Below are 12,257 nucleotides of genomic sequence, written 5' to 3' on the forward strand. Positions count from 1 at the left end.
GAAACTTAGAGGGGAGCTTTTGACTTTGGGAAAATGTCAGTGAGTCTCCAATTCAATGGACTCTGGCAATGGATCATTCATTCTCTTCCCTTCTTCACCAGAGCAGAGTGTGATTGTGGGGAATGCACAGAGCGAAACTCAGGGCCCCAGTACCAAACTAGGAAAGTGCATTTTAGCTGAAAGGGTAAAGGTTCACCTGCAACAATGAATATCAAAAAGATAAGGAATAATCTGTCCATCTATCCACTCATTCACCCACTCACCTACCTACTCATCATTCCATACAAATATCCTTCCGTGCATCCAACAAATATATATTGAGTGCTTTTGTATGGTCCCCATGCTGAGCACTGGAGGTATAGAGTGAACATCAAAGCAATGGTCTCCTGATCTCAGAAAGTTCACAGTCCTAGGGAAGGAGGATCTGTAGCTTCTAGTGGTTGGGAACCACATCCTTTTTCTCTGTTTATTTCAGGCTTGAAACCCTCCCTGTTTCATAAAAGGCACCCAAGTAATGTATGCTGGTCAGTGAATGAGTGCATTAACCACATAGACACTGTTAAAAGAATGCAGAGTCAGGGGAAGAGGAAGCGGGCCCAGGTAGGAAGGTGGGCACGAGGCCAGGAAGGGGGAGTAGCAGTTTAGAGCTGGAGGCTGATAGGGCTGGGAAGGCAGCCACAGGTTCAGAAGGTGAGCCCGGGGCCAGACATACATCTTCCTCCCACTGGCCATGGCTTGCGAATGACCCACTGCCAAGATTTCGGAAAGTTTGAATTCAAGGGTTATGTAAACGTGCATGTGGAAAAAAAAATGACATCTTTATTTGCATTCACTCTAACTGCAAAGCAAGCATTTCCTTCAATTATGGATATAGGCAACAAACAAAATCTGTGACTGCCATCAGTCGAGTTATAGATCTTTTCATATCACATTACAGTCACTGCCGATATCCCCAAATATTATTTATGCCCATCACTCACTACTTTGAAATTATGATAGTCATTAAGTCTGCTGCTAGATTTTGTTATTGAATGCATTAATAAAGAAACTGATGTCTTGCCAAATCACAAGTTTGTTTTTAAAAAAATAGTTTGATAACTCTGTTGCAGTAGCATCGATGTCCTTTGTAATCCTTTGTATTCTATTTTTATTAATTTAAAAACATTCGGAGAAAGGGGTTCAAGGTGCACACAAAAAGTTTAGAGTCTCTGGTTTAGAATCAAATGCCTTTTTGCTCAGAGGAAATGAGACTCAGGCTGGTTGTGGGTGCTGGAGGACTGAGGTCCGGAAAGGCTGTTTAGAGCCAAGGTGCTTTGGCTGACTGGCTGGTGTTAAATGGTATTCCCAAGTGGCCCTGTGAGAGAGGGTAATTTGCTGCAAGCTCTTGGATCCTGGTGAGTCATTATGAATAGGTTTCTTTATGAACAGGAAAACCTCCCAGGTCTCCTCACTGCCCCTATGGGCTTCCTTGGCAAGTCCACTGATCAGGAAGGAAGCTCCCCCTGATCACTTCACAACGACGAACCTGCAGGGAGCTGTCCCCTCCAGATGCTTTCAAATGTAGTGTCACTTCAACCTGAGTAATGAATGCCACACATTGGGCGATGTATTCTTTTAGGCTTTTTAAATCACCTGAATGCTTTTCCAATGGAGTGTTTTCATCAGCTCTTGAAGAGATATGAAATTCATGGTTGCGCTTTGCTCTGTTTAGATAATTTTAACATTCCCCCCACCCCCTGTACGGTTCATTATTTTTGTGTGTGTATTTGCCATAAAAGTAAAGTGCTTAAAATAACTAGTTCAGAGCTAAGCTGATAAAGCTAATAGATCCATAAATTGGGCCGTGAACTGTTCTTTGAGAGGCCTGCTGTGCCTGAGAGGGGAGCTGTGCAGGCTGAGTGGTGGAGGAGACAGGTGGACACAGACTGAGTGATGGAGGAGACAGGTGGATACAGGTAGTGGTGGAGGAGATGGTGGAGGCAGGCTGAACGGTGGAGGAGATGGGGGTAGACTGGACGAGACCCGGCACAAAGCAGGGTGTCCCAGTGCTACTGCTGCTGCGCTGCTGTGTGTGGAGATTGAGAATGAACTGTCGGCATATCCAGGAGGGAGTCTTGGCCCTCCAAGAATGGCTGGAATATGGTTGAGGAGGTAAATGCCACATTAAATTGACCACAAGCTTTGCTCTGACATGGCCGCAAACCCTGGCTCAAGGGTGTGTCCACCCAGTCACCACTCCCTTTACCCCTGCCTCTTTCCTTGTCGGATACAGAAGAGAAGAGAAACCCAAAGGTCTCCTGGTTTCCTTCACCATATCTCTTCATGACTCAAAGTGGAATCTATTTTTACTACTTATTTATATTAAACATACATGGAATTTAAAAGGATAACATGATGGGTAAATCATCTAATGCGTGCTATACCCAGATCCAAGGACTGACTGTTTTGCCACCTTTGCATTGTCTGAGTATATTGTGTAGTGAAATATGTGTGTGGGAACCACAGTAAAGTTTCAGGTATCAACCCTAAAACCTCAGTCTGCATCTTCTAAGAATAACAATTTATCTTTCATAATCACAATTTTTAGATACCTGAGGAAAAATTAACAAACATTCCCCAGTGTTATCTAAAATACAGTAAATAGTCAGATTTCCCCAGCTGTTCCCTCAAATATTGCTTTAAATCCTCCTTTAAAAGACCAGGATCCCATCAAGATTTATATGTTCTACTTGACTATTAACCTCTGTGTTTCTTTAAGTCTAGAGCAAACATTCTCAATGTTTTTGGTTTCAAGATCTCTTTACACTCTTAAAAATATTGAAGGACTTTTGTTTATATGGATTATACCTGTCCATATTTACTGTTAGAAGTGGACACTGAGGACTTTTGAAAATGAAGGAATGCATGACCACATATTCCATTATCTGCTACAGCAATGACATCATCACACATTCAGGCCGCTATAGCAAAATGCCACATTTCTCACAGTTAGGAGGTTGGGAGTCAAAGGTCAAGGTGCTGGCAGATTCAGAGCCTACTGAGGGCCCGCGTCCTGGTTCATAGATGGCTGTCTTCTCTGGGTCCTCACATGGCAGAGGGGTGAGGGAGCTCCCTGGGGTCCCTTTTATAAGGGTGCTCATCCCACCCTCATGATCTAACCACCTCCCAAAGGCCCCACTTCCTAATACTGTCACATTGCGGTTAGGTTTCAACATGTGACTTTGCTGGGGGGGTTCACACAAACATTCAGCCTGTGACACTAGGGGTGCTGCTAACTGTCCTGCAATGCACAGGACAGCCCCTCCACAACAGGGAATTATGCAGCCCCACATGCCAATAGCGCCAAGGTTGAGCAGTCCCTGTCTACAGCCACCTGATATGAGTTTAGTCAAGTTAATCATTAGTTTGAGCTCAGGAGGTGCAATCTGATATTTACTGATGTTTAATATCAGCCTCCTCCAAAGCTAGTTCATGTGCTGACTGTAGCCAACATTGATAAAGCCCCTACTCAGTGCAAGGCGCTGAGATGGGCACGCTAGGGGATGCAGCCATGTAGAACTCTCTGTGGAAAGCCAGCATGAAAGCCGTTGGAAAAACTGAAGGGAAATGCTCTATTCTGGGTCACCCCCTGTCTTCTTTTGTCCCAGCCACTCACACTTTCCTCATCACAGACATGCGAGAGGCCACTGGGGGGTCCTAAAGTTGGAGGCTGAACCTTGGTGGGGAAGTTGTATTAGAATTGTCTGTTTTTGTTCACAGTGAAGCAGATATTCATAAACGGGGCAGTAGCTTCCATATAGGGAGAAGCCAGCACCCAGATGTTAAAGGTGCTGGAAATTCCTCAGCAGGTGGTCAGAGCTGCTCCCGGGAACCCCTCACATGGAGCAGACACCCTGCCCTCTCCCATGGATGCCTGCCTTTCTCGCTTTCATCTTCTCGGTGTGCCTGTTGCCGGAGCTTCCCTGTCTGTCAGTCGGTCTGCTTTGTTTCTTTGAGTGGCTGGTTTTTAAGTGGCAACACCTTGAAGGCACTGTGTCCCCTGGCTCAGGGGCCCTCCAGCCAAGCTGTACATCAGTGTCAGTGAGATCTCAGTAAAAACGCAGGTTTGGATTCCTCCTCCCAGATGTCTGGCTGCAGGACAAATGCCCACAGGGTTGCTTGCAGCGAGGTGAGAACCTGTGGAAGTGTGCTTTACGGGCCAGAAAATGAGAATCTCATCACTGCAAAGGCTGGTTCTCATGGCAAAGATCCCTTTCCTTTTCTCCTGATTCCTGGATCCCATAGAAAGAGAATGAGGCTCCCAGTTTTATATCCTCCTCTGGCTTCTCACTGTCTTCAGAATAAAATACCCCTGGTATTTCCAGGCGTTCCAGGCCCGGCTCACTCTGCTCTGTGCCCCTTCTCATAATGTGGCTGATGTCTCCTTGGTAACTCTGCTCCAGCTGCTCTAACCTTCCTTCAGCTTCCTGAACGAGCCGTTTTCTATCTCAGAACCTTTACACCTCAGGCAGTCCCCTCCCCCTTAAATATCCTGCCTCTTGCTTTCTAGGCAGTTGTCTCCTCCTTCAGGGTCAGCTCCAAGGCTGTCCCATCAGGCAGGTTGTCTCTAACCACTTTACTGCTAAAGTAGTTCCCCTTGTTATCTCGAGTACCAAGCTCCTCCTTCCACTACTGGCAGTAGCCACAACTGACATAATATATGGGGCTGTGTATTTGTTGTCTCGCCAACTAGCTAGGATCATGGGAGGGAGCCATGGGTTACTATTGTGGGCCCAGAACCTGGTTCAGTGTTTGGCACATCATGACACTCAGTAAACATTCAGTGGATGAATGAGTGAATGAATGAATGGGTGCATGGCTGGACTTTCTCCACCTGTTTTCCTGTATGTGCCTATTGCTACTCATCTTAGAACAGATCCTGGGAGGAAGGACAGGTTTGCCCCAGACTTTCACGCTGGGTCCTGGGCCTCACGTCCACATGGCTGCCAGGCTGGACAGGCCATGCCACGCCCTCAGAGCCCAGAGAGGTGGGGGCTGGTGTCAGCAGGCCTCGACTTCTCAGAGGCATCTGCTGAAAGCAGTTGTTGGCATGTGTGTCGGGAGAGAAGAAGAGCCGAGGAAATGTCAGAGGGTGAATGGGTCGGATAATCAGGCCCTGGCCGTCAAAACTGCCACCCACTCAAGCCTGTCAGACTCTACAAGAGAAATCTTCCAGATGTGTCAGTTTCTTCATGTATCTAATGGCAGAGAAAAGGATGCCCCAAGGGAGGCTCGTGGGGCCAGGGCCGATTGACTGGAGCCTTCCCCAGCTCCAACTGGGAAAATCCAATGCGGGTATGAGGTTCTTTACAGGAGGCAGCAGCTGGAGAGGAACGGAAATTCTATCAGGGTACGGGATGTCTGGTTAAGTTCCCAGTGTGTGAAATAAATGCCCAGAGAGAGCCTAGTTATCCCATTTCCCCCCTTCTCGCTTCTTCCATGTGAGTGCTCATGAAACTAAGCAAAGGCCTTGCAATCTCTTGGCACAACAAAGAGATTTAACTAAGGAAAGTCTTCAGTGATATTGCATATTATTCCCACGGCAAGGAGCATTGCTCCATTCATTTAATTAATATTATTCCCTGGATCTCTCAGGTATTATACCAGAGTCTAGGGAGAGAGCAGCAGACAAAACAGACCAGATTCATCCCCTTGGACCCTGCATCCAGTAGAGACAGACAGTTGTTAATTAAAGACACAAGTAAACAAGATACTTAGTGACTGTGATGAATTCCACAAAAGAAGGAAGCAGATGATATGACAGGGAGTGGCCTGACATGGGATGAGGGGAGGCGTCTACTGAGGTAGATGAGGAAATGATGACATAGCCAGGAAACTGAAGGATGAGTGACAACCCACATATCCTCCCACCCCCCACTTTTCTTTCTTTTTTTTTTTTTTTTATAGAGAATAGATTTCTTTTTCTCCTGTTCAAAGTGTCAAAGAGAAATTGTTGTTTGAAAACATTCAGGTGATAGATATATGATTTGTGAGCGAACCCAGGATTTCTCATGGAGCCCCAGGAGGACCAGTCTTGATTTCATCAGCACTCAGTTTGACGGATTAAACGTCTCTTAGCTATGTGGACTGCCCTAAGTGTTTTATTACTTCTCTTAGTCAAACACATATAGATGAAATGGGGAAAAGCCTACAAGTATGTGGCCCTCAGGGCTTGGTTTGTTCTTTGAAGGTCTGTTCAGAGTCCACTTCAAAGTTAAAATGAGGTCAATAAAGATGCCTCTACCTCCATCTATTTTCCTGACATATTAGTACCTATTTTGCTGATATTTAAAAAGTAAAAGCATTTGGCTTTATTGATGCCCCCCACTATTTTTGTGGTTGTTGTTGCTTGTTTTTTTTATTTTATTAACAGTTGCTTTTAGGTTTCATAATTATTTTATTTCATTTTATTTGGGCCTATTTTATCTCTCCACCTCAATTCTTGAGTTGAAAGCATGGTTTAGTTATTTACTTTTTCTTGTTTTCTAATACATAGATTTAAGGCTATTCATTTTCCTCTGAGAACTACTTTGGCTGTATCTTTTCATGCTCTGCAAAACCTTGTCATTTGCTTTTATATAGTTTATAATTTTTATTTTGATTTCTCTTTAAAGGTATAACTTAAAATTATAAACTATGCATATATACTTTGGGAAGCAATTTTTTTATTTCTAATTTTATAGGATAGAATGTGGTTTATTAACTGTCAATTCAAACAAAATCTTGAGATTCTGTTTGTGGTCTGGTACATAGACAACTCAAAAAATGTGTACTTGAAGATTATTGGGTTGATCAAATACTCTATTGAATATATCTCTCCATCTGTTACCTGTTACCACTTTCTGCCCTCGGAGGCTGACCTGGATAAGGCTCTTGTTGGGGTCTTGACAAAAGAGAGCCCAGCCAGCGGTCAGAGGCTGGGAGGAGAGCGACAGAGAAGTGCTATTCCCCTGGCTCCCTCTAAGCGAGGTCACCCTGGGTTATCTATGGCTTTATTTTAATGTATCCTTTCTCATTGGTGTTTGTGTGCGGAAGCTTTTTAGAGTTTTTGTTTTGTTTTGCTTAGCTTTAGCACAAAGCCAGAACTTCCAAAGTAACAAGAAGAAAAAGAAAAAACCCACCATCATTTCTCTAGGTTGGTCAAAGGAACGGGTTTGCTAATGAGACTTTTCAGTGAAGTCAGGTTGAGCTTATTGATGTAGTAAAACTGCCCATGGCAAGAACATCTCTGCAAAGACTGAGGGGTCTGCCTCTGGACCACTTTTAGGGGATGGCAGTGGCTGCATTGGTTGGTTTATTTAATGAGACATTTCTAGAAATACAGCACTTTGTCCTTTGTGGAGGGAGAAGAGCATTCTAGCAACCATATCATCAACCAGCACACTTTACAAAAGGACTTTTAAAAAGGAATCACAAAAATATAAAATTAAGGTAATCTCTGAGGTCTTTGGCTGAGCTGAATAAACCTCATATATTTTCCCAAAGCAAAAATCATATATTTTCCCAAAGCTTAACACAGAGCTTTACAGATCTGAAAAGGAACAGTGCTCCGAACAGAAGGCTTGATTGGTGCCATAAAGCACTAAAGGTGGTTCTAATAACTCCTGGGGCTGCTGGGAAGTAGTTCTAGTGTGATCAGTGACACAATCATATGTTTCCAGGCATCTTCCTTATGGGAGCATAAACAGGCTGTACCTAGGCTTGGATCATTTCCTCTTCAGATTAAACTGTAGCCTTTGGGGAAGTGACAGGTAGGTGGGTGTGCATAACAACTCTTCATTTAACCAAACCAGCAGTTTCTCCCTCCCCTCTCCACTGTCATAAAGATGTCACTATTCTTCCTTTATGTGTGATAAAGCTTTTGACAGCAGGCTCCTCCTTATCTCCCTCCCACTTGTGTCTTATATGCCTGTTTTAACACGTGGCTGTTCATCATTATCTGGAAAATGTGTATGTCTGGTCTGAAGTCACTAGACTGGTAGCAGATGGAGTGCATGTTTGAGACCTCTGGTGTAGATTCTCTCTGACTTGTTTATTTCATTCAATTGCTCTGGGACTGGTTGCCCAGGCTTTGAGTAGGGGAAGCATTACTGTAATTAGATGCTGTTATTAGCCAGGGTTCTCCAGAGAAACAGAACCAATAGGATAGCTATAGAAATAGGTATATAGATATGTCTATGTCTCTCATACACATATATAGTTGTTATTATTATGAACTGGCTCATTCAATTGGCTCATTCGATATCTGCCATTGACAATTGGAGGCCCAAGAGAGCCAGTGGTATAGTTTCAGTCCAAGTCTGAAGGCCCAAGAACCAGGAGACCTGCTGGTATAAGTTCTAATCTAAACGCAGAAGCAGACCATTGTTCACGCTTGAAGACTGGTAGGAACACAGCAAGTTCTCCCTTACTCAGCCTTCTTGTTCTATTAGGTGTTCACCTGATAGGATGAATGCAGTCCACATTGGAGAGGGCGATCTGCTTTACTCAGTCTACTGATTCAAATGTTTATCTCAGCCAGAAACACCCACATAGGCACATCCAGAATAATGTTTAACCTAATATCTGGGAACTCCATGGCCCAGTCAAGTAGACCCATGAAATTATCCATGACAGCTGCATATGGAGTATTCAGGGTATGCTACAAAATTTAAATTAAAACAGCCCTGCCCACTCAATCCATCCAGATTGTCTCAGCACCCATATACAGTAGTTGGACAACAACAACAAAAGTCTCAACTCAAAGCCAGTCAGAGAAAGACAAGTATCACATGATCTCACTTATATGTGGAATGAGCAAAATAAACTGATGAACAAAATAAATCTAGAGACATGGAAGCATGCAATATATTGATGAATCTCAACAGGAAGGTGTGGGGGAGGGGAGTGGAGAGGTTAACTAAAGCACTTACATGTATATATGGACACAGACAATAGTGGGGTGAAGGCCTGGGAAGAAGAGGGAGCAGGGTGGTAGGGGTTAATGGGGGAGGACATCTGTAATACTTTCAACAATAAAGATATATTTTTAAAAAGGAAAAGAAAACAAAACCAAAAAAAACCCCGCTAAGTTCTACAAAAACAAAACCTTAAGGTACCTTATAAAACTGGAAAATTCCAGAGGGCAGGTCTTTTCTGTGAGGCAGGATGGAATCTGGACCCTCCGACAATGCCCTGAGGGACCTGCCTCACTTTCCTCTGTTTTGGCTTCATTCTTAGGCAGAGAAAATGCTGACTGTCTGAAATCAAACCACAGGGAAAGACCACAAGGAAGGGGTGAATTTTGAATAGAAACTTTGGGCATCAAAACCTAGAAGTTAAACATGGAAATACAATATGACCCAGCAGTTCCATTGTTACATTGATAGGCCCATACAAAGACCTGTACAACAATGTTCATAGTAGCACTACTCACAATACCCAAAAGATGGAAACAACCCAAATGTCCATCAACTAATGAATGAAGAAACAAAATGGGGTCCATCCATACAATGGAATATTACTCAGTCATGAAAAGGAAAGAAGTACTGATGCATGCTTTGAACTAGATGAACCTTGAAAATATTATATTTGTACAAAAGAAGGTAGACACAAAAGGTCAAGTAACGTATGATTCCCTTATATTAAATACCTAGAATAAGCGAATTCACAGAGACACAAAACAGATATGTGATTGCTAGGGATTGAAGGAGGGGCAATTGGGGAGTGACTGCTTAATGGATGCGGAGTTTCCACTTGGAGAAATGAAAATTTTTTGGAACTAGATAGTTGTGATGATTGCACAACATTGTGACTGTACTGTCACTAGTGATAAAGTTCATGTTATGTGTATTAATATCATAAAATACAAATATTAATCTATTTTGCATAAAAAACTGGAGGAAGCAAGTTAGAGCATGCTTTATAAACATGGCTCATTGCAATTTAGTCATTATTTCTTGCTTGTCCATGATGTGTCTGGCACTTTTCTAGGTAAGGTGCGTGTGCAGTGGAAGACGAGGCGGATGTATTCTGTTATCCCAGCTCTTGAGTCTAGAAGGAATTACAAGCACAATTACAAGCACAATTACAGCATAGGCTACTTTGTAGACAAAATCATCCTATAACCCATGTCCATAGGAAACTCATCAAGATCCAAACCTATACCAATTAAAGTAGGATGTGGAAGATATGGAAACATAAACGCATACACCTCTCAAGAAGCAAGACCTAATTTTCATTTGTAAGTTTTTGTTTTGACACTGTCTGAGGTCCTGGGCAGCAGTAGCAGGGCAGCTATTGCTCTGCAATGTGGGTTCTTGGCTCACACGTATTCCTTACAGGGATGTCCTTCTTATCAGCACAACTATATGAGTTTATTGAGCTCCTATTATGTGCCTGGTACTTCTTAGATGTGTCACCCAAACTTGGATGTGTGCTAATGGCAAATCTAGTAACTGCATTTAATTAGCAGTAACTATGTGCCAGAGTCTCTGCTAAAGACATTGCTTATTTTCTCATTGGATTCTCACTACAGTTTGTTGGGAAAGGTGCTGTTATAATCTCCACTTCACAGGTGAGGAGACTGAGGCTCAGGGAACATAAGGAAATGGTCCAGCTGCTAGGTGGCAGAGGCAGGATTCAAAACAAACCCCTGCTGTCAGAATTCCTGCTCTAAACCACCCAACACGGTAAATGAGGGCATCAGCGAATGCTGGGTGCTCTTGGCCTCAGGCAAACCAGAGAAATATCCATTAGGATGCACACATTAGACCATCTTGCTCTCATCTGTGGAGTCCCTATTTATAGAGTGCCCAGCGGATGCCATTTCTAACATTAGCTGGAAGGTTTTCATTGAAAGTTTCAATCTGCAGCTTAAAAGCCAAGCAAGGGAAGGAAAGAGTTGGGGGGGGGGGAGTGTTGCACATCACCAAAAGCTGTTCTGAAATCTAAGTGCAAGGACACCGGAGCAGAGAGATTATCATCTTATTAGCGTAGGAGGATAAAGATGATCAGGCAGGGCTGCTCCATTATTTATAGGAACCCAGCTCTTTTCTATACACTTCACTGAGGCATTGGATATATTTGTGCTGGAGATTAACACTGATGTTATTTTCTTTAATGTCTGTTTTTAGTGTATGCGATGCATGTTGGCATTCAGGAAATTCAGCCAGAGGAGAAAAACAATAGTATTAATTAGGAATGTCAGTCATGGGTGTTATGAAATTCAAAACTGCCAAGTTTCTGGAGCATTTAGTGGTAATTATAATAGACTGTGGAGACAAGCTGTTCTTCATTTCCTATAAAAAAATGCACAGTTTGATGGGCAAGTGATCAAAGTGCTAATGCAAACCCTTGTGGAAGGGGTGCCTCTGCCACTCTGTTATTTTTAGGGCTCCACACTTTTGTTAATTCAGAGCTGCCCAGAGAGAGCAGACCAGCTAGTGAATATGTGGCCCTTGTCTTTTTATAATTTAAAATTACTGCTTGATTTTTTTCAGTATCTCCACACAAGTTGGAGTGTGTGTGTGTGTGTGTGTGTGTGTGTGTGTGTGTGTGTGTTGGGGGTGGTGGTAAATGATACCACACACTGGCCTAGCAGGATATTCAGATTTAAATCACACCTATAATCAATTTCTCTCAAACTAATGAATAATAAAACCTCGTTGTATATTCTTTGGGTAACCCAGTTAAATGGGTGGAAAGATTTGAATTTTTGAAAATAGAAATAAAAGGAGTGCTACTTACCTGAATTTACTCAGATTTCTGATTGGAAGTTTACATTTCTTGATTTTTTTGGACTATTCATATCAACCTAGGGGCAGGGAATGGGCCACATAGAACCATGGGGATGTAAGGATTCCATTTTTCAGTATCCTAATTGCTTGGATTACCTTTATGAGCCTTAGAATAGCCTTCTGAGGCTGCCTGGGCAGACCCCAGCCACCCTGACGAGGAAATTCAGTTGCAGAGATCAAGAAACTTGCCCAAGATTATTCAGATGCTCATTGTCAGAGGGCTCCTGACTTCATGCCTGCTGCTGTCTCCACCTCACTCTACTGCTTCCTGCCATAGACATGCATCAGGTCTTTGCACACGCTGTGATCGACGTCTGTTGTGTTGAACCTCTTAAGTCTGGCTGTCGGCATACTTCTTTCTTAAAGGACATGCACTTCTCTCTAGTCCCCAGAAGGACCAAACTTGTAGGAAAGGATAAGTGTGCCATGTTCCCTAAAAGA

Source organism: Myotis davidii, unplaced genomic scaffold (genome assembly GCF_000327345.1).
Source record: "Myotis davidii unplaced genomic scaffold, ASM32734v1 scaffold806, whole genome shotgun sequence".
In the NCBI taxonomy this organism is placed as follows: domain Eukaryota; kingdom Metazoa; phylum Chordata; class Mammalia; order Chiroptera; family Vespertilionidae; genus Myotis; species Myotis davidii.